The sequence below is a fragment of the Myxocyprinus asiaticus genome, chromosome 32 (genome assembly GCF_019703515.2).
Source record: "Myxocyprinus asiaticus isolate MX2 ecotype Aquarium Trade chromosome 32, UBuf_Myxa_2, whole genome shotgun sequence".
Classification (NCBI taxonomy): Eukaryota; Metazoa; Chordata; class Actinopteri; order Cypriniformes; family Catostomidae; genus Myxocyprinus; species Myxocyprinus asiaticus.
In genome coordinates, this window is record NC_059375.1 from 36,490,427 (window position 1) to 36,511,925 (window position 21,499).

Genomic DNA, 21,499 nt, shown 5'->3' on the forward strand with positions numbered 1-21,499 from the left:
TTTCTTAAAAATGAGGCGCTTGTGTGCAAGATGCTGAAAAAAAATTGCATGATTTGATGTAATAGTAAGGGGGCCTCAAATCTTGGTGCATAAAGAGCAAGACGAAAACCACTTTAGAATGCATGTGATCTCTGATCCCTCAGGCATCACTGTCTTAAAAACATTCATCTGTAATGCATATCATGAACATGGGCTTGGGATTACTTTAGTAAACCTTTGTTAGTCAACATCACTCGCCGCTGTATCCACAAATGCAAATTAAGACTTTACTATGTAAAGCAGAAGCCCTACATCAACACTGTCCAGAAGCTCTGCCGACTTCTCTGGGCTCGGTCTCATCTTAGATGGAAAGTAGAACAGTGGAACGATGTTTTTTGGTCTGATGAGTCCACATTTCAAATAGTTTTTGAAAAACACAGCTGTCGTGTTCTCCAGGCCAAAGAGGAAAAGGACCATCCAAGCTGTTATCAGCGTCAGGTCCAAAAGCCAGTGTCTGTATGGGCCAGGGGTGTGTCAGTGCCCATGGCATGGGTAACTCGCACATCTGTGACGGCACCATTAATGCAGACAGATGTGTACAAATTTTGGAGCAGCATATACTGCCATCCAGCACCGTCTTTTCCAGGGATGTCCCAGAATTTTCAGCAGGACAACTTCAAACCACATACTGGCTGAATAAGCAGAGAGCGCGGGTGCTAGATTGGTCTGCCTGCAGTCCTGACCATCTCCAACTGAGAATGTGTGGTGCATTATGAAGCGCACAATACGGCAACGAAGACCCATACAATTGTGCAGCTGAAGACCTGCATAATGGATGAATGGGCTAAAATTCCACTTTTTAAACTTAACAATCGTGTGTCTTCAGTGCCTAAATGCTTAATAAATGTTATTAGAAGAAATGGGGATGTTTCACAGTGGTAAACACTTGACTGTCCCAACTTTTTTGGAGTGTGTTGCAATCATCTCATTTTAAATTACTGTACATTTTCAAAAAAATTAAAACTATGAAATTCACAAGGTAAAACCTCATATAATGTTTAGTTGTAGTGCTTTCAATATTGCAAATGGTGAATATAATTAACAAATCACCTTTTTTATTAGCATTTTTCATACTGTCCCAGCTTTTTTGCAATTGGGGTTGTATGTACAGATCGGTGTCAGAAATGAACTTCTGCATTAAGGGGCAATGCATTTGTTTCCTTTAAGGCATATTGTTTTGAGGGCATATTTATTTTTTGCAACATACAGTAAACTGTCTTATCCGTTTAGGCCATATATGTTAATTTTATAAATGTTTTTATATAAATATAAAGAATTAAATCAACATCAATTCATATTTTACGCTATAATAGAATATTAAGGCCAATATCAGATGTTACAAATCAATAAACTGAACAATTTATTACAAGGGCATTTTTTTTTTTTTTTTTTTTTTTTTGCCCCCACATTTTCAGTTTTGGGGGAATTTTTGGTGGAATTTTTGCCCCAACACTTAATTTCTGACACTGGTCAGATATATGCAAGGGGGGATGTAATGTGCAAAAACACAAAGTACTCTACCTATTAAAAACACTACTCTTCAAAAACTTCTTCAAAGTTAAAGAGGTAAACAGAAAAAAATAAAAGCAATTTTCTAGACTGGTTGTTAGGAAGGTTGGCTGTTTTATTTTAAAACTTGCTGACATAATTGGAATTGGTATATAGATAGTTCTCATTAAAGAACTATAAAATTGCATTTTGGAACAAGAAAACATACTGTAGGCCTGCTCTTTAAAATTCATCCATTCCATCTGAGTACAGTGCAGAAAATGTTTATCAGGCAAAGTGTGTATCAAGCAGTGACAATTTCTCAGTGCCAGCAAAGCCTTCTCTGCTGGCGTAACATGCCTAATAAATAAATATTTTTTCATCCTTTCATTCTCATTGACCTTTTTGCCTATGTATTTTCAATCGCTTTCAACTCCTAATTAATCTACAAAGGAATAGCAAAAAAAAAAAAAAAAAAAAAATATATATATATATATATATATATATATATATATATATATATATATATATATATATATATATATCCAATCAGAATTTATTCCTCTGTGCTTACAGGCAAAATGTGACAACTGTTTCACAAATCGCATGCCCGAAGCCATGCTCCTTAGCCTAAGCAGCGCGTGAGTCTCAGATCCACCCAATCAGGCCTTCAGAATTTCCACAGAATCCCTCAACACTGCAGTGAATAGGCATCTAAAGTCAGATTGTCAGATTCATCAGCCAGTCAGATTGATTTATTTGTGGGTGTGGTCTTTAGGATATGTCCCAGTCCAGCCCTACTAGCTGGCGTTGAGTGACGCAATCATGCTTTAAGTGATGTAATTTGAAAGCGAAGAATGCAAGATCTTGTTGACGAGTTGGCTGTCATCACTGCTGGTACTGCCGTTGAGAAAGAGATCCTTATGTATTTAAAAACCTGAGATGTTTTGCATGATCGAGCGATTGATTAATTAAACAGGAAAGGAGGACCGATTTTCACTTCAAGCACATTGGTAAGTGCTTTTTGCATTGTTATAGCAACATCAGGAGTTTTCTAAGTGTAAATTAGGCTGTTTGAGCATTCAGTGTTGGATCAAGTTTTGAAAAGTAACCGTGTACCCTGATGAAACAAAATTTAGTGCAAGCAAAATTTAGATATTAAATATTATTAGAGAGTTTTTCCTTGGTATTAGACCTCCTTGGTTCTGGCTTTCGTGCATGGACGTGTTTTTAAAATCTCAGTTAATATTATTAGTTGACTGTCACATAATGTATGATGGGCATACGGCGTCTTATTCATTGTGAAACTGTGTTTCCTTAATGGCATGAATCGCACAGAAGGCCTAGACTTAAAATGCATGGGCCGCGGCTGGTATCAAATACAGAGCAATTAAAAGTTTAAGCACAAAACTGTATGACATTTTCATCAAAATAGCCATGTTTCATCTGATCTGTAGACTTTACATCTGACAGATGTCTGCGCTGCTTGGAGGTGTTTGGAAAGTGACTGTGTGACCAGAGCTGGAGAGCTGAACATCTGCTTTGGAGCTATAGAACAGAACAAAGTCATGTTCAACACAACCACAGTTTCAAGCTGTTTCTAATGGAAAACATTTCAACTGGAACGCCACAACAGCATCTCTGCCTGCCAGGCCATCTTTTGCACCCCTTAAGCCTACAGCATGCCCAATAATGAGAAACACACCAAGGCAGAGATGGAGAAGTATCCACCTGAGTGGGAGTTTGAACACTGGGGACAATATTAACAAATTAGATAAGGGCAGAGTAAGAAGGACAAATAGAAAGAGAGATAGAAATAGAGAATGTATGTAGGTAGTTATTTTTTAAATTGTAGTTTTAGAATTTATTTTTCATCATTACTCTCTATTGTTTCTATTACAAGTTCTTCTTACCACTTCCATCCACTCCTTTATTTTGGCATGACACTAATCTTTAGCAGAATTTTCTCCCAATGTGAAGGCTGTTTGAAAAGGTAGGCAGCATAATTATAGCAAAAATTCTAAGGGGCCATTCATGCCAAACAGGATTTTGCATCCGTACTGTTTTTTAATTGTTTTCTATGTAAATATGAGGGGCAAGCAAATTTCAAAGGGGCCCTCAAAATTACTTTAAATTATTTAAAATAAGTTCAATTAAAATACAGTAACTTCATATTAATACTGTAATTAGTTAAAATCATGATGTAGGCCTACATTACAGTCCATGAAATGTCTGGAATCCCAAATTAATCATGATAAGTACATTTTAGTCTATTTACACTCCAAGTTTCCTGGGCTTTGAATAGTGTTTTGGACAATGGGGGTGGCCTCGGAGTCATAAAAATAAAGTACCACTGCGCTAGATAAATGTTTATGACAATTCATAGTTTTCACATGACGTCACATCATTATAGGAACGCACCCCGGAGGGCAAAACACGGCTTTCTTCCACTGCCCGCCAGTTATTTTTACCAGGTTTGTTAAGCCAAAATGCTGGATAGTTGTTGTACAATCGGATGCACTAACTGACAAGGAGACAAGCCTGGGTTGTGCTTTTATAGAATCCCATCCGAGAAAGAAAACCCAGAGAGGAGGAGATTGTGGATTTGTGCTATTAGAAGTGCCTTCGTCCCTGGGGAGGGCAAAGAATGGCAACCATCAAAGTAAACACGTCTTTGCAGCGAACATTTCATCAAAGGTAAGCTCAAGTAAACACTGAGTATATTAATTATTGTATTTTTAGTCATTATACCTTTACATAATCGTTCAGACATGGTTCATTTCCGTGGAGCGACGCAACCAACTTCAGTGGCCTTGACGACTTACGCTAGTTAGTGGAAATGTGTCCTGAGTCGGAAAACGGTTACAGTTATCTAGTTAAGGGGAAGTTTCATTTTCAGTTTGAAGAGTTAACAGTTGTTGGAAGGGAGAGAGGGTTTTATATAACTGTATAACTTATATAACTGTGATATAACAAACATTACTAACATTACTTCTAACTTGTCATATGTTGGACATAAACCCTCTTGTATCATTTAGGTGCCAAATCTAATGACCCGTTGTCCCCTGACTGAGTTCCATCCGTCTTCTCACACACACCAGCCACCAAGAAGAGGAAAAGGGAGAAAAACATGGAAAGGTATGAGCAGCACAGCAGAATAAGAGGGTACAGGAGAAAAAGCAGCAAGATGCAGTGGATGTCCTCCTAGAATTGTCATCAGTGCCAGATGCTGAGCCTGTGCCACCTGCTGAGAATGAACAACAGTGTGACAACAAACCATGCAAGGAAAAGATTGCAAGATTACAAAAGGAATGTAATGACCTCAGGGAGGAAAATCATTAACTGAAGGACATTATTAAATCAGCAACATCTGATGAACTCGTATTTGAAAATTGTAATGCTGTATTAAAAATGTTTATGCACTTTGCCATGGTTTCCCTCCCCATCACTTTTGTGGTTGCTTTTGGCCTATTTGGGTTTCCTGATTTCCACTTTTTTGTGTGCTGCTTTCATCCAGTATAAAGTGGATGTGAATACCTGAGAGAGTGTGGTGTGTTGTTTGTGTCCTTGTAGGACACAGGATAGCACAGTTTCTTCAGCAGGGAGACAGCTGGTTTGTCTGGGTCAGTGTGACAGGCTGCTTAGATGTTTGATGCCATCAACCGTCCTGCCTTCTGGTCAAACCACATGGCACATTTTGATTGTAGTCTTGTCTCCCTTTCTATCACATGGCACTACAATTGAAAAAGGTTGAGTAACAAGTTTGTGACATTTGACAAATCTAAACAGTGATGAATTAACTTTGATTGAAAAAAAAAACTATTAGAAAAAGATGACTATTGAATTTTGTGGAATTCTGTAGAGAATTTATCTATCCTAGTCATTTGTACCTGACATTGAAAACAAAAAAGTTTTGATTGGATTTATGTCGTAAAATATTGTGTTAACCTAACTAAAACATTACTGCCTTGTCACTATTGCCCTAGAACGCTGACTACAGCGACCCTGAAACTAACGTTAGCTATTTAGCACTCACCTTTGCTCTGACTATGAAGAATTTCTTGCCCTTGACCCATCCAGATCGAAAATACATATAACTGTCTGTACTTTTGTACGCTTTCATTTTGTTTGTTTTTTTTTGTTTGTTTGTTTTTTTTTTTTTTTGGTATGCAGTGTAAGGGGAGGGATTCTCCACAAGGTATACAAAAACATCGCCAAAGTGGAGCTCTGGCAGGGACTTCGCTGTTTTCAGTGATTGAAATACTGCGGCGGGTGCTGTATATGGATCGCAAGTGCCCAAAACTTGCAGTTTGTTCACGTATCTTTGTTTTTCATCTTTTGAGAGGTGATCTAAATATTTGTGGCTTGAAACAGATGGAAAATTGACAGGCCTGTGCTGCAGTTCTATGAAGTGTCCAGTGTTGGCTGCCAAGTTGGAACGATGTTTTGCCCTATAGGTCTCCGCGCCAGTCACGTGACTGAAAACTATGAATTACATCAAATCATTAAATTACACCAAAACTTTGAAGCTCAAAAAGCTTAAATAGTTTAATCCATGTCTTCTGAAGTGATATGTGGGTGAGAAACAGATCAATATTTAAGTCCATTTTTACTATAAATTCTCCTCCCTGCCAAGTAGGTGGCGATATGCATGAAGAATGTGAATCACCAAAAATAAAAGAATGTGAAAGTGACATGGGAGATTGATAGTAAAAAAAAGGACTTAAATATTGATCTGTTTCTCACCCATACCTATCATATTTCTTCTGTATTTTTATGCTTATTTCAGTATCACAGTGGTAGCTTTGCAACATGATAATGTTAAAGTCTATTGAAAACAAATTGTGAGTCATGCCTCTCGAGCAGTTTGTGTGAGTTGCATTATTTGTTTGACATTTCAAGTCTGTCACTAATGATGTGCTGTCTTATGTAGACAGTAAATAGCAAAGCAGCTCACAAGGTTTTGGGGTAACACTTTAGAATACTGTTCCTTCATTAATGGTAACTACACAGGAACAAATAAGTAGCACAACATTAACATTTTTAGTTACTATTATTAACTAACAAGAAACTGTGATTAACTATTTAGTGAGTAATAGCACACAGATGAATGTAATAGTTCACTGCTAGGTAATCAGTAACTACTATTTTTTTTTTTTTCATACCTCCTGGAGAACTACTAAGTAACTATACTGTTTCATAATTAATGCTAAACTAATCAAGAACTAATGCAGGACAAATGACTAGCACTACATTAACATCTTAATAACTACTGTTAACTTATACACAAGATTGTTTACCTAATCAGTAGGTAATAGCAGACTTATGATTGGAGTTAGCTATTAATAACTAGTAAATGTTGTTACACCTCCTATAGAGAACTATGTACTAAGGGATCATTAAAAAAAAATGGCCTTCTTAATGCAAGTTCAGGAGGTTACCTCACTCCTGTGTCAATTCTTTCAGCATCCCTCCACTGAAGTTTACATTATTTCTATACTGGACCAAAAGGACTTATCAGCCAACATTACCACAAATGCCATTTAAACAGTCACTACAGTGATTTATTTTCAGAAATGTTGTTTTGTTTTTGTTTTTTCAGGGAGTGGGGGCAAAATCTTCATGATGTCACCAATTCCAGCACTGGAATGACTAAATGTAAATTATATATTATATTTAGTGACAAAAATAAGGTACATCTTGACAGAAGCAGGACAGTGTTCCTCTTGTGCTCTTTAACCAGAAATGAATTTAAAGAAATAACCCCTCCAAATTACTACATTGCCTGGTAGAATATCATTACTAGCCAACTTACCTCCCAGAAATATATGGTTCTTCTGGAAATCTCTCTTAACCATTACAAATAAGTATGCCGTTTCTGTGTTTTGGGGTTATAGGTTTCTATTAATAATTACTTTGAAAATCATGGTAACCCCCTAGTAATGACTGAAGTGTTACCACATCCTTCTGAAGGAATTACTTACCATTTGGAACAGTATTCTAAAGTGAAGATCATGGTAACCTGCTAGTAATGACTAAAGATAATGACTAAAGAACCTATAGCATAACATAATGCTTTTAAAGGTTCTCACTGTTGCAGCCTACTACACAGGTTGTGTGCTATGAATGACTGCTGGAGGCCTTCCGCAAGTTTAATACATGGCGATTAGTGTAAACATTAACTCCACAATCGGCTTTCAAAGCATTACCTTTCAACGTAAAATAAAAAAATCAAGATGAATATAAAAATAAAGTGTCTACAGAAAGTGTGCTGATCTCCAAAAGTCACCGGACAATGATGCATCTCCGAGGCCAATTCCATCTGTCTGTCTACTTCCACTAAAATGCTTCTAAAATATATTTTCCATGTGTCCTTTGCCTATTTTTGATCTGAACTGAACTAAACATAACTGTAACAGTTAAAGGATCAGCAAGGAGGAGGCGGGAACCGGCTGAAGAGTAAACATAAATTTAATGGTAAAACTTAACTTAAAAAAACATAAAACAATCATGAATACAGACACACACAACGCGGCCGCTTGTGTCTCTCTCTCTCTCTCGAACTGGCACCTCCGGCTCCCCTTTATCTCGCTCTCTTTACCACTTTATCTGATCAGCTAACTCTGCACCAGCTGTGCACCATCACGGCTCGACCACGCCCTCCTCCTCGTCACAATATCTTAACTGCATGTATGTGTTCATCGCAGCACGTGCTCATTCGAACGGCACAGCGTGAGCTCGGATCAACACAAGAAGCGCAGCGTGTTCTTTTTCTTGCTTCAGCCCTGCCTACCTCTTCAGGTCCAGCATCCAGTATTGCGAAAGCTGATTGGATTAGAGGCGTGATGGATGTGTAGTTTTACGATTTTGATTATTCTATTCAACTAGATTTATTAAGTTATTAAAAAATACATTAAACTGCTAAATATAAAAATGACTAGAATACACATACTCTGTGATAAACATATTCAAACATATTCTGTGACTCAAATTAATTGTAAAAATATATTTTCCTTAAAATGTTTGAAATAAATCTTTAAATTAATTTTTTAAAATAAGTTTCTATATAACATCTGACATACTTATTTGACATTAACCCATATACAGATACCAGCCACTTCTTATGTTACATTCATAAGTTGATCCAGTTGAGAGTTAATGTGGTGATGAGTAATTAATTAGTAATTATTTTAATTTCACCAGTTAGTTATTAGTTCTCAAAGAGGCACATAAAATTCATCAATTATTGATTAGCTAATAGTAAACTACCACAGTAATCAGTTTGCAATTACTTACTGATTAGTTAATCATGTTTCCATATTAGTGACTTAAGTGTTAATGTAGTACTACTCAAATGTCCTGCATTAATTCCTGCACAGTTACCTGTTAATGAAGGAACAGTATTCTAAAGTGTTACCGGTTTTGGAACAGAGCCATTGCCTTACCTGAAGGCTTGCAGCATACAAGACATGTTAAGAGTGAAATAAAATGGCACACAGTGCTTCCAAACACAGCTCTGTTTGTTCATATGATACTGTATGTTTGCCCATTACATACTCTTAGTGGTCAAAGGATGAGCAATTCCCATCCCTAAGATCCCAGTGCGTTGCGATCTTTCATGAAATACACAACCCATGCATGAAATCCTGATCTGTATTTCCTGAGGTAATAGATCACACACTTAAACACAAATTCAGCTTTTCATCATTTTGACACTTGGGCAAATTCTTTGCTCGGGTGATACACAAAATGTTCACCTTTCAGAACCGGCCCACAGTAACATCTGTTTTCACCTCTGATAACAGCAGTGGCCTTTTCAAAACCCAGAAATATCAAGTCACTCAAAACACATTGTTTATGATGGACGAGGCTCCAGGCTGTGACATAAAAGGTTATTTATACAATTATTTCACAATTCAGATAATAAATCAAAAGCTGAAACAACATGGGCTTCTCTCCCTCTCTTTATTTTCATAAAGTATTCAGTTTGTATGGTAGAGTAGCTTTCATATCTACACTTCTGGCAGTGCACATACTAGTGCTCTCTTTCTCTGTGTGTGTCTTTTTTTCTGTTTGTTCCATAGCAGAAATGAAGGCTTTTACCTTTACTTAAAGGTATGAGAGAGCAGGGGTGGGCCAGGGGCTTGGATAAAACCCTCTTGTGGGTTTGTGAGAGACATTGAAGGGGAAAGAACACAGAAATATGCTGTATGTATGATGCAATGAAAGAAAACTATTCACACAAAAAGAAAATGGCAAGAAGAGCTGCATGTTCCAGGGCCTTCATCCAGATCACTGTCTTCTCATCCTCACCCCCCTCAACCCGGTTTAAAACCGAGATGGACCTTTTGGAAGTGTCATAAACAGCCTACAACAGTTGTTTGCTAAATGAGAGATAGCGCAAGAAAATTCACTCTTTGTCTTCAAAGTGTCAAGGCTTATTACACCTGTAGTGCTTAAAAAGCTTCAGAAATCTACAACTTCCTTCATTGCCTCCAGGAACATAAACAAGCACATCACTGATGCAGTCTGCCTCATGAATTTTTTCTTTGGCAGAAATGAAAAGAGGTGAAATATTAATTTAGAAGCATCAATCTGAATATGAGTCAGCCATAATCAATACACTCAGGGCCCACAGATTATTGGTAAGGTGAAGAATGTGTTCCACCAATATATTTAGTGATATTATGTGCCGTCGGGCTATTGGATGGAAAGACAGACAGACAGATAGATAAATAGTAGGGATCAAATTATTAGCTTTTTTTCTGCTAGCTGGTGTTTGGTCTTTATTAATTACGATTTTAGAGTTTTTTTTACTCCCACATAGAGCTATATCTAGTCAGTGAGTCATTTTTCATTTTTCCTCTCCCAGTATATATTACAGCAGCTCTGTAATGGTCACAAATGGCTCCTTGCAAAGCTCAATTACAGCTAAACATATGCATCGCTTGTTAGCAGCTTGTTAACCTCTCACATATCTACTGCTATGTTTAATTATACAGTTGAAGTCAGAAGTTTACATACACTTAGGTTGAAGTCATTAAAAAAAAAAAATGTAACCACTCCATAGATTTAATATTAGCAACCTATAGTTTCGGCAAGTCATTTAGGACATCTACTTTTTAATTGACTATATCACAATTCCCTTGAGTCAGAAGTATATGAACACTAAGTTAACTGTGCCTTTAAGCAGCTTGGAAAATTCCAGAAATGTATGTCAAGACTTTAGACAATTAGCTTCTGATAGGAGTTGTACTGAATTGCAGGTGTACCTGTGGATGTATTTTAAGACCTGCCTTCAAACTCAGTGCCTCTTTGCTTGATCTCATTGGAAAATCAAAAGAATTCAGCCAAGACCTCAGCTAAACATTGTGGACCTCCACAAGTCTTGTTCATCATTGGGAGCAATTTCCAAATGCCTGAATGTACTACGTTCTTTTGTACAAACAATAGTAAGCAAGTATAAACACCATGGAACCATGCAGCCATCATACCACTCCGGAAGGAGACGCATTCTGTCTCCTAGAGATGAACTTAGTTTGGTGCGAATCAATCCCAGAACAACAGCAAAGGACCTTGTGAAGATGCTGAAGGAAACAGGTAGACAAGTATTTATATCCATAGTAAAAACAAGTCCTATTCGACATAACCTGAAAGGCTGCTCAGCAAAGAAGAAGCCACTGCTCCAAAACTGCCATAAAAAAGCCAGACTACAGTTTGCAAGTGCACATGGGAAAAAAAGATCTTACTTTTTGGAGAAATGTCCTCTGGTCTAATGAAACAAAAATGTAACTGTTTGGCCATAATGACCATTGTTATGTTTGGAGGAAAAAGGGTGAGGCTTGCAAGCCAAAGAACACCATCCCAACCGTGAAGCATGGGGGTGGCAGCCTCATGTTGTGGGGGTGCTTAGCTGTAGGAGGGACTGGTGCACTTCACAGAATGGATGGCATCATGAGGAAGGAAAATTATGAGGATATATTGAAGCAACATCTCAAGACATCAGCCAGGAAGTTAAAGCTCGTCGCAAATGAGTCTTCCAAATGGACAATGACCCCAAGCATATCTTCAAAGTTGTGGCAAAATGGCTAAAGGACAACAAAGTCAAGGAATTGGAGTGGCCATCACAAAGCCCTGACCACAATCCGATAGAAAGTTTGTGGACAAAGTGTGTGTGTGAGCAAGGAAGCCTACAAACTTGACTCAGCTACACCAGTTCTGTCTGGAGGAATGGGCCAAAATTCCAGCAACTTATTGTGAGAAGCTTGTGGAAGGCTACCCAAAACGTTTGACCTAAGTTAAACCATTTAAAGGCAATGCTACCTAATACTAACAAAGTGTATATAAACTTCTGACCCACTGGGAATGTGATGAAAGAAATAAAAGCTGAAATAAATCATTCTCTCTACTATTATTCTGACATTTCACATTCTTAAAATAAAGTAGTGATCCTATCAGACCTAAGACAGTGAATGTTTTAAATGATTAAATGTCAGGAATTGTGAAAAACTGAGTTTAAATGTATTTGGCTAAGGTAAATGTAAAATTCTGACTTCAACTGTTAGTCTAGCATTTCCTCCATATTGCTGAGGGCATTCACATTACATTTGCTATAGAATAATTACATACATTATAGAGCTGCAAATGATGTTTAAATTATAAATAATCAAACCAATGGATTCCCTGTTTTTTCTTCAGGTAAAAATAATATTTAAACAGCTCTTCTGCATACAACAACAGTTCATGAACCACATCTGTCAAGCTCAAAAAAGGACAAAAAAAAGTTGTTATTCAACAAAAATCAAAATTGGTGTCAATAAACATGTTGTCTCATGTTTCACGCCACTGGCATGCAACATCTAACTTGCACCATAGGCACCATAAGTACAAAGCCAACTTACTGTTATTATACAGACTCTGTTTAGGGTTCTCGGCACAGACCTTCAGCCTGTTTTGACTTAGGTTGCTATCTATCTATCTCTCAGTTTAAATTTTTAGACTAAGCTTTGTCAAGCTAACATGAAAGTTTGTCTTGACCAACTTTACAGCACTTGATTGACTACTTTTGTGCTTTCATTGTGGTGTTTTGTACTTTTTGGAGCTTGACATGGAGTCACTCTAAATTATCCTTGTATGGAAATGTGCAAATATTCTTCTCCTTTTGTGTCCAATGAAAAAATCTTTCAACTTCTTTTAATGAAGTTAAACTGATGAAAAACAAAACACAAAAAATGATTTGTTTTGTTCCCAATCATGTCACCTGTAACTGAGAAAACTTGTGTTGATACGACAAAGCAATCAAAAGTTACAGCATTACAAAATAATTTATCCTAGTGATCAAAAATGTCTCCAAGTGTCCAAAAGCCCCTCCAAAAAATAAAACATAATAATTGTACATAAAAGTTAATTACACATGCAAATACAACAACTAAAGGTGTGCTCTCTCTCCAAAGAATGCTGCTCCAATGCATGGATCAATTATTTTTTCCTCGACAGGCCTGATCCAAGCTTATTTATGGTGTATACATAAAAATATACATACAATGTTTTATATGAAATGTAAATAACATTTTTCCAATCACATTTGTCTCAGAAGCATTTTTATTTTGTTTTCAATAAAAATGGTTCTAAAAAGCGTGTTCCTTAAACCTTTAAACTCTGATTGCCCGAGCTTTAACAATAACTGGTCTGCTGAGAGAAAAAAATCTAAATATTAATAACTACAGTCTTGACTAGTTAGGTCTCAATGTCTGCATATAAAAAAACAACAAAAAAAAATAAATAAAATAAAAATGCAGAATAACTGGATCCAGTACAACCTTAAAGATATTGAAATTATGTTGCCAGTCGCACGCAATGTTAACACTCCATTTTACACCTCAGAATACCAGACACCTTAAGCCTGACTGTCTTGTCGTGGCTTGTTTGATGAAGCTTACTCTGTCACTGTAATTCAGTGCCACTACAACCAGGGCACACACAAGAACACTTAAAAACCCAGACAATTCATCAGAGACTAATTCTGTGAGAAAGAAGGGCTTTCTCACCGTCTCAGTGCAACTGAGATCAAAAGAAGCCAGGGGAGTAGTAAGGGCCTGCAGCTGTGGTTACAAATATTTCCCCATATCTTTCCCTTTTTTCTCGCCTCTTCTACCACCAAAGTGCTTTGTTCTCAAGAGAAAATGATTGTCACTGATGGGAGTAGTCCTCAGATTTTCTAAAGCATCTGGAGAGTGCCAAAAGAGGAGGTGATGTCAAAGAGAATTATGGGATGAGGCTGCTATTCTTCCTGACTTTTCAAGACACTAATGTGACACCTGGAGTTTTGTATGTTGCGAATATTCAAAAACTTTCACAAATGGATCTATAACTTCATTTTGGTCTGCTTAGTGACACAAAATCTGCCTTGTAGAAGACATTAAAGGCAAAGCATTTGCGTCATATAGCTTTCTTTCCTAATGTAATCTGTCAGGTTTACTCTCAGGATAATATGACTGACAACAGTAATTGGGTTTTGGCTTCATGAGAATGTCTTTCGACTACTGTTTTTATATATCATATGTGTTATACTGTATATTAGATTTTACATTTGCATGGGTTTAACCTGAAAGCTATGTAAATGTCAAATTGAACTGAAATATAAATTTGGCCTGGACTTTAAAATATATATATATATATATATATATATATATATATATATATATATATATATATATATATATTATATACACACACACACACACACACACTTTAAATGTTATTATTAGAAAGTACAACAATAAAAGCATAAATGTCTAATAACTAAATTAATTAAGTAGAAATGATATCTAAATAAAAGTCCTATTTCAGAGTAACAAAAATGATGTGTGTCAGTTAATAATTCAGCTTCATTAACAATCAAACAAGGGCAAAACAAATTTATGTCTGTAGCGTACGTACACACCTCTTGTGAATCTGGAGGAAATTTTCCATGAGAACCTGAGAATTTGTATGCATTTATTAGTGAATGCATTATACCCAATAAGTATACCTAAAGTGGGAAAACATTTGATTGGTCTTAGTAGTCTTTATAAACTTTCAATTGTGAAAGTTCTGTTTTAGAAACTTAGATAATCTAACTGTGGGACTTCTTCATGGTCTGCCAAGGCCTCCTACAATGCAAAATAAGAAAGTTTTAAATATCATTATAGATGAGGGAATTCCACTGATTAAGCACATAAAATTATGATTAACTCAGTCTGCGAAAAATGGACAAGGGGGAAAAAAAACTTGACACTCATCTCCAACTCCCACCTCCAAATTGTTTAGTTGTCTGAGTAAAAACTGCAGTTATGTCCACCCATTCCATTTGTTTTGAATAGATAACGATGTGCCTCTTGTTCATTTAGAGATGCAGAGATTGAATTTACCTTATGGGATAGTGAAAGCAATTGAACTGAGAAACATGTTATGTTGCAGTTACTATAATTCAGCATTATTGCTCACACAAATTGGCAGATATAATAACATCTCATTTGTACGCTGCAATGGGAGTCTTTGCTTATATAGACTTTCCTTTTGCTTAAGGCAACTGGAAATGAGTTTATAATTACCTATGGGGGCAATTATTTTTATTTCATTTCCTTTTTAGCAATCAGCTGTTGAAGACACCAGTTTTCTTTCCTGTGTTGAATTATTTCCTTTTGAAACAGAAATTTGGGGCCCTTATCAAAGTGCTTATCCCTTTTAGTTTAAGTAGCCAATGGGCTTTAGTTTACATTACAGCCATAGACCAAGATTTGCTACTTGTTATTGCTAGACAGTTTCAGGTATTGGGAGGAAGATCTTACTTCTTATAGAGAGAATTTTTATATTATTGATGATCAATATTATTGATCTGTTTATTTTATTTTCCGGAAGAGAAAAACTGTAAATTTGAAATGTGTACATCTGCTACAAAAGCAGATTGTAACTTTGAGTACACTTGCATATAGATGTCCTCAAAGCTAATAAACATGTTATAAAAAGCCACAAATGTTCCATTTTGATTTTCACGCAGTATTTAAGAACCAAGACTATGTGGTGCTAGAAAGTTTAAAAAAAGATAGAAAGAGAATGAGCAAAACTTTTTAGATCTATTGTGGGATGAAAACAAAACTGCAATTCAGCAATCAAACCTCAGACAACAGCTAACAGATGAAACAGGGGACATTAATGTTTCTTTCCTGTAAACACGTTAATAGCAGTGCTCTTGGGCTGATATGAGTTTACCAGCAGAGCACAGCTCCTCTTAAAGAGTCAATAAGACACACACCTCCTCCATAGCCTTCAACTAACTGTTTCCCCTCACAGTATTGTGTTTGTAAGAATGCTCTGGGAGACATCTGGAGCTGGTATTGATAGACAAATAGTGAGACATGATTGATTACCCTGAAGAAAAGTCAGATACTGTAAATAAGCATGGATGCCACTTAAAATTGTCATCACAAATTTGTCATCAATAACCCTATAAACAAATAAATGGCCAGATTCTGGGTTTTGCAAGGGATGGATTATAGACAGCAAACTGCCTATATGTTCTCAAGCATTTGCCAATAGTTTGTGTTAATTGCAAGTGAATGCAGATATTGTGCATTGCATTTTAAGCTAACAACCCAGGGTCACTGAACCTACGAATGCGATACAGGATGTAACGATGATGGTGTCTAATTAAAATGTAGTAATGGAGAGATATTGAGCATTAAATGTGCCCTTAACAGATGAAGTGTTGTTTATTCACAGCTGGTCATGCATTTAAAATCATTATCATAATAATGTGTAGTGCATAGTCAATGGACTGGTAGAGTGCTCTACTCTTGTGGTAGACAGATGATGTAGTCTATTGGAAAGGCTCGTGAACAAATGTAGGATTTAAATCATTGGAAGAAACAAGACAAATTCAAGACCAGATAAACGGATGTTCTATACTTAAGTTTGAGTAAAACCTGCTGTTATTGTAAATTACGTGCCGTGTTATTGGAAAATGCAACTGTTTAAATGATGCTGCATCAATTAAATATATAGATCAAAATTATCATTTAAGAATCAACTATTGAAAAACCCATATTGATCAACCACTATACTGAAAATTGATGGATGCATCCCTGACTGAATATAAGCATTAAATGTAAATGTATCACTAAAGCTTACATGTTCAGAAACTTGGTCAGCAGCAAATCCCTTCAGCACCATGGACAACGTCAAGAATACTCACATCTGTTGTGCAAAATAATATTCTTACAGGCTTTTTATAAAGGTCAGTGGGATATGTTATTAGTGGTGCCTACTATTACTTTTCTAAGCAATCTTCAAGGATTTTCACACGGCGGAAGAAAAAAGAATGAAAAGAACGCAGTTCTAACAATTGAAATTTTTCCCATTTGATTCTGACATAAAATTGCTCTACCAAAATAAAGATATTTTGAAAAATAAATTCTAGAATGAAAAATTGTCATATATATATATATATATATACAGTGGTGTGAAAAAGTGTTTGCCCCCTTCCTGATTTCTTATTTCTTTGCATGTTTGTCACACTTAAATGTTTCAGATCATCAAACAAGTTTAAATATTAGTCAAAGATAACACAAGTAAACACAAAATGCAGTTTTTAAATGAAGGTTGTTATTATTAAGGGAAAACAAAATCCAAACCTACATGGCCCTGTGTGAAAAAGTGTTTGCCCCACCTGTTAAAACATAAATTAACTGTGGTTTATCACACCTGAGTTCAATTTCTTTAGCCACACCCAGGCCTGATTACTGCCACACCTGTTCTCAATCAAGAAATCACTTAAATAGGACCTGCCTGACAAAGTGAAGTAGACCAAAAGATCTTCAAAAGCTAGACATCATGCCGAGATCCAAAGAAATTCAGGAACAAATGAGAAAGAAAGTAATTGAGATCTATCAGTCTGGAAAAGGTTATAAAGCCATTTCTAAAGCTTTGGGACTCCAGAGAACCACAGTGAGAGCCATTATCCACAAATGGCGAAAACATGGAACAGTAGTGAACCTTCCCAGGAGTGGCCGGCCGACCAAAATTACCCCAAGAGCGCAGTGACGACTCATCCAAGAGGTCACAAAAGACCCCACAACAACATCCAAAGAACTGCAGGCCTCACTTGCCTCAGTTAAGGTCAGTGTTCATGACCATAAGAAAGAGACTGGGCAAAAATGGCCTGCATGGCAGAGTTCCAAGACGAAAACCACTGCTGAGCAAAAAGAACATTAAGGCTCGTCTCATTTTTGCCAGAAAACATCTTGATGATCCCCAAGACTTTTGGGAAAATACTCTGTGGACTGACAAGACAAAAGTTGAACTTTTTGGAAGGTGTGTGTCCCATTACATCTGGCATAAAAGTAACACCGCATTTCAGAAAAAGAACATCATACCAACAGTAAAATATGGTGGTGGTAGTGTGATGGTCTGGGGCTGTTTTGCTGCTTCAGGACCTGGAAGACTTGCTGTGATAAATGGAACCATGAATTCTGCTGTCTACCAAAAAATCCTTAAGGAGAATGTCCGGCCATCTGTTTGTGATCTCAAGCTGAAGCGAACTTGGGTTCTGCAGCAGGACAATGATCCAAAATGCACCAGCAAGTCCACTTCTGAATGGCTGAAGAAAAACAAAATGAAGACTTTGGAGTGGCCTAGTCAAAGTCCTGACCTGAATCCTATTGAGATGCTGTGGCATGACCTTAAAAAGGCATGCTCAAAAAACCCTCCAATGTGGTTGAATTACAACAATTCTGCAAAGATGAGTGGGCCAAAATTCCTCCACAGCACTGTAAAAGACTCATTGCAAGTTATCGCAAACGCTTGATTGCAGTTGTTGCTGCTAAGGGTGGCCCAACCAGTTATTAGGTTTAGGGGGCAATCACTTTTTCACACAGGGCCATGTAGGTCTGGATTTTGTTTTCCCTTAATAATAACAACCTTCATTTAAAAACTGCATTTTGTGTTTACTTGTGTTATCTTTGACTATTATTTAAACTTGTTTGATGATCTGAAACATTTAAGTGTGACAAACATGCAAAAAAATAAGAAATCAGGAAGGGGGCAAACACTTTTTCACACCACTGTATATATATATTTGTTACGTCCCTCCCCATCTAGGGTTGGGAAGGGGGTAACAAAGAAATAAGAACGGATAAATGTATAATATAACAACAGGCAGCTAAAGAGGTATCCTCTCCTGTCCCAGCGCGGTCACAAAGATCACCCAAATCTCAAATCAAAAATCATATTTATTTACAAGCGCGGGCACACACACACACACACACACACACTTCAAAAAGGGGACCAGGCTAAAACAAACATAAATTTCTTCTGTCTAATTTTAAGGAGTACTTTCTAACATTTACAAATAAAACTTAAATTAACAGCAAAACTCTTTCCTTACTCCCTCTCTAAACCAAAAACAGGAGAAAACATGGTCAATAACAAAAATGGCATACTCCTCCCTACGGCTTCCAAAAGGAATAAAAAGATAAACAATGAACTAAGGATTCTCTGTGAGTATCAATATCTAAAAATATTAAATAAAGAATCAACACTTATCACCATTACTTCAATATGCAGCAGGTTGTACAATAACAACAGGTAACAACTAAAATAAGTTGAGGAAACACTTAGTACAACAACAACAACAACAACAACAACAACAACAACAACAACAACAACAACAACTTCTGCTGCTGCTGCTGCTAGTTGTCTGGGGCAGGAGTAAACCATCTCAGCAGCTTGGAGACAAAAGGCCTCCCCGAAGTGAGTTAACTCTCCAGCTTTATCCTCAAGCTCTCCATCCAGCAACCAGTCAGAGCAAGGCAGCAATCAAAGGTAACCATTGTTAGCTGGTGTCCATTCACCATTGCAATGAGGAGAGTGAGTGGGAAGGAAAGAGAAAGAGAGAGCAAAACACCACAAAACACTGCCACAATACAGACATCACATACACAGTAATATATATATATATATATATATATATATATATATATATATATATATATACACACACACGTATGTACAAATACAAAGCTGTCATATACAGATAGTGCAAGGGAATGTAATGGCAGAAGAGGTAGGATATGTTGGATAAATATAAATAGACTAAGCTGTGAATTGCACATAATTATTGCTCAATGGGGCTTTAACTGTTCATGAGATGGATAGCCTGAGGGGAAAAAAAAAACTGTTCTTGTGCCTGGCAGTTCTGGGGCTCAGTGCTCTGTAGCACCGGCCGGAAGGCAACAGTTCAAAAAGGTAGTGGGCTTGGCGAGTGGGGTCCAGAGTGATTTTTCCAGCCCTTTTCTTCACTCTGGAAGTGTACAGTTCTTGAAAGGAGGGCAGGGGGTAACCAATACTCTGCTCAGCAGTCCGAACTGTCCTTTGTAGTCTTCTGATGTCTGATTTTGTAGCTGAACCAAACCAGACAGTTATTGAAATGCAGAGGACAGACTCAATGACTGCTGAGCTCTATCAGCAGCGCCTGTGGCAGGTTGAACTTCCTCAACTGGTGAAGGAAGTACAACCTCTGCTGGGCCTTTTTCACGGTGGAGTCAATGTGGGTCTCCCACTTCAGGTCCAGTGAGATGGTAGAGCCCAGGAACCTGAATGACTCCACTGCTGCCACAGTGCTGTTCAGAATGGTGAGCGGGGTTAATGTTGGGGTTAATGTTCCTTCTAAAGTCCACTATCATCTCCACTGTTTTGATCATGTTCAGCTCCAAGTTGTTTTGATTGCACCAGACTGCCAGCTGTTCAACCTCCCTTCTGTATACAGACTCATTGTCATCCAGGATGAGGCCGATGACAGTAGTGCTTGATAGAGGGGTCCTTGGCGGTGCAGTCATTTGTGTACAGGGGGAAGAGTAGTGGGGAGAGCACACATCCCTGGGGGGCACCAGTGCTGATCGTACAGGTGCTGGAAGTGAATTTCCCCAGTCTTACTAACTGCTCTAACAATTTGTTAGAAAGCTGGTGATCCACTGACAGAAAGAGGTGGGAACAGTATATTGGTTTAATTTAGTCTGGAGAATAACTGGGATGATAGTGTTGAAAGCCGAATTGAAGTCCATAAAAAGGATCCTATGTCCCTGGTCTGTCCAGATGTTGCAGGATATGATGCAATCCCATGCTGACTGCATCATCCACAGACCTTTTTGTTCGATAAGCAAACTGAATGGGATCCAGGAAGGGTCCAGTGATATCCTTCAGGTGTGCCAACACCAGTCTCTCAAATGACTTCATGACCACAGACCTCAGAGCGATGTGTCTGTAGTCATTAAGTCCTGTGATTTTGGGTTTATTTGGGACAGTGAAACACCATGTAGGCCCTGTGCTTTTATTGTCTTTTGTTTCCAGAAGTCCCGGCACACATCATTTTCACAGATCTTAAGTGCAGGTTGAATAGCAGGAGGGAGAGGAGGGGGGTCGCAGGAGGTGTTGATGTTTGTGTGAAGTGAAGGTCAGACTGAGTGTGGGGTGTGAGACTGGGCTTTTCAAATCAACAGTAAAACACATTCAGGTCGTCAGCCAGTTGTTGATTCCCTGCAGAGTTGGAGGATGGTGTCTTGTAGTTGGTAATGTCTTTCAGGCCTCTCCACACTGATGCAGGTTTGTTAGCTGAAAACTTGTTTTTCAGCTTCTCGGAGTAGCTTCTTTTAGCCACTCTAATCCCTTTTGTCAATGTGTTTCTGGCCTGACTGTACAAGATTGTATCCCCACCTCTGTAAGCATCCTCTTTGGCCTGATGATGCTGCCTGAGTTTTGCTGTAAACCATGGTTTGTCATTGCTGTATGTTAAATAAGTCCTAGTAGGGATGAACATATCCTCACAGAAACTGATATATGATGTCACTGTATCTGTGAGCTCATCCAAATTGGTGTCTGCAGCTTCAAAAACACTCCAATCAGTGCAGTCAAAGCAGGCTTGCAGCTCTGCTTCATTGGT

At 37.6% G+C, this 21,499-nt stretch overlaps 2 protein-coding genes and 1 pseudogene across 2 annotated transcripts in view; 2 read left to right on the plus strand and 1 right to left on the minus strand.

Moving 5' to 3' along the window:
- The window catches only part of LOC127423658 (uncharacterized), a 622,288-nt gene that overhangs the window by 320,473 nt on the left and 280,316 nt on the right, over positions 1-21,499 (minus strand). The gene's annotated exons all lie outside the window — the stretch shown is intronic.
- On the plus strand, positions 4,017-5,112 carry LOC127423219 (THAP domain-containing protein 11-like; annotated as a pseudogene).
- Positions 19,126-21,499, plus strand: part of LOC127423662 (60S ribosomal protein L38-like) — a 175,525-nt gene continuing 173,151 nt past the window's right edge. Inside the window, exon 1 of the mRNA XM_051668171.1 lies at positions 19,126-19,136. The gene's annotated coding sequence lies outside the window, so the exon portion shown is untranslated. The remainder of the gene's footprint in view (positions 19,137-21,499) is intronic.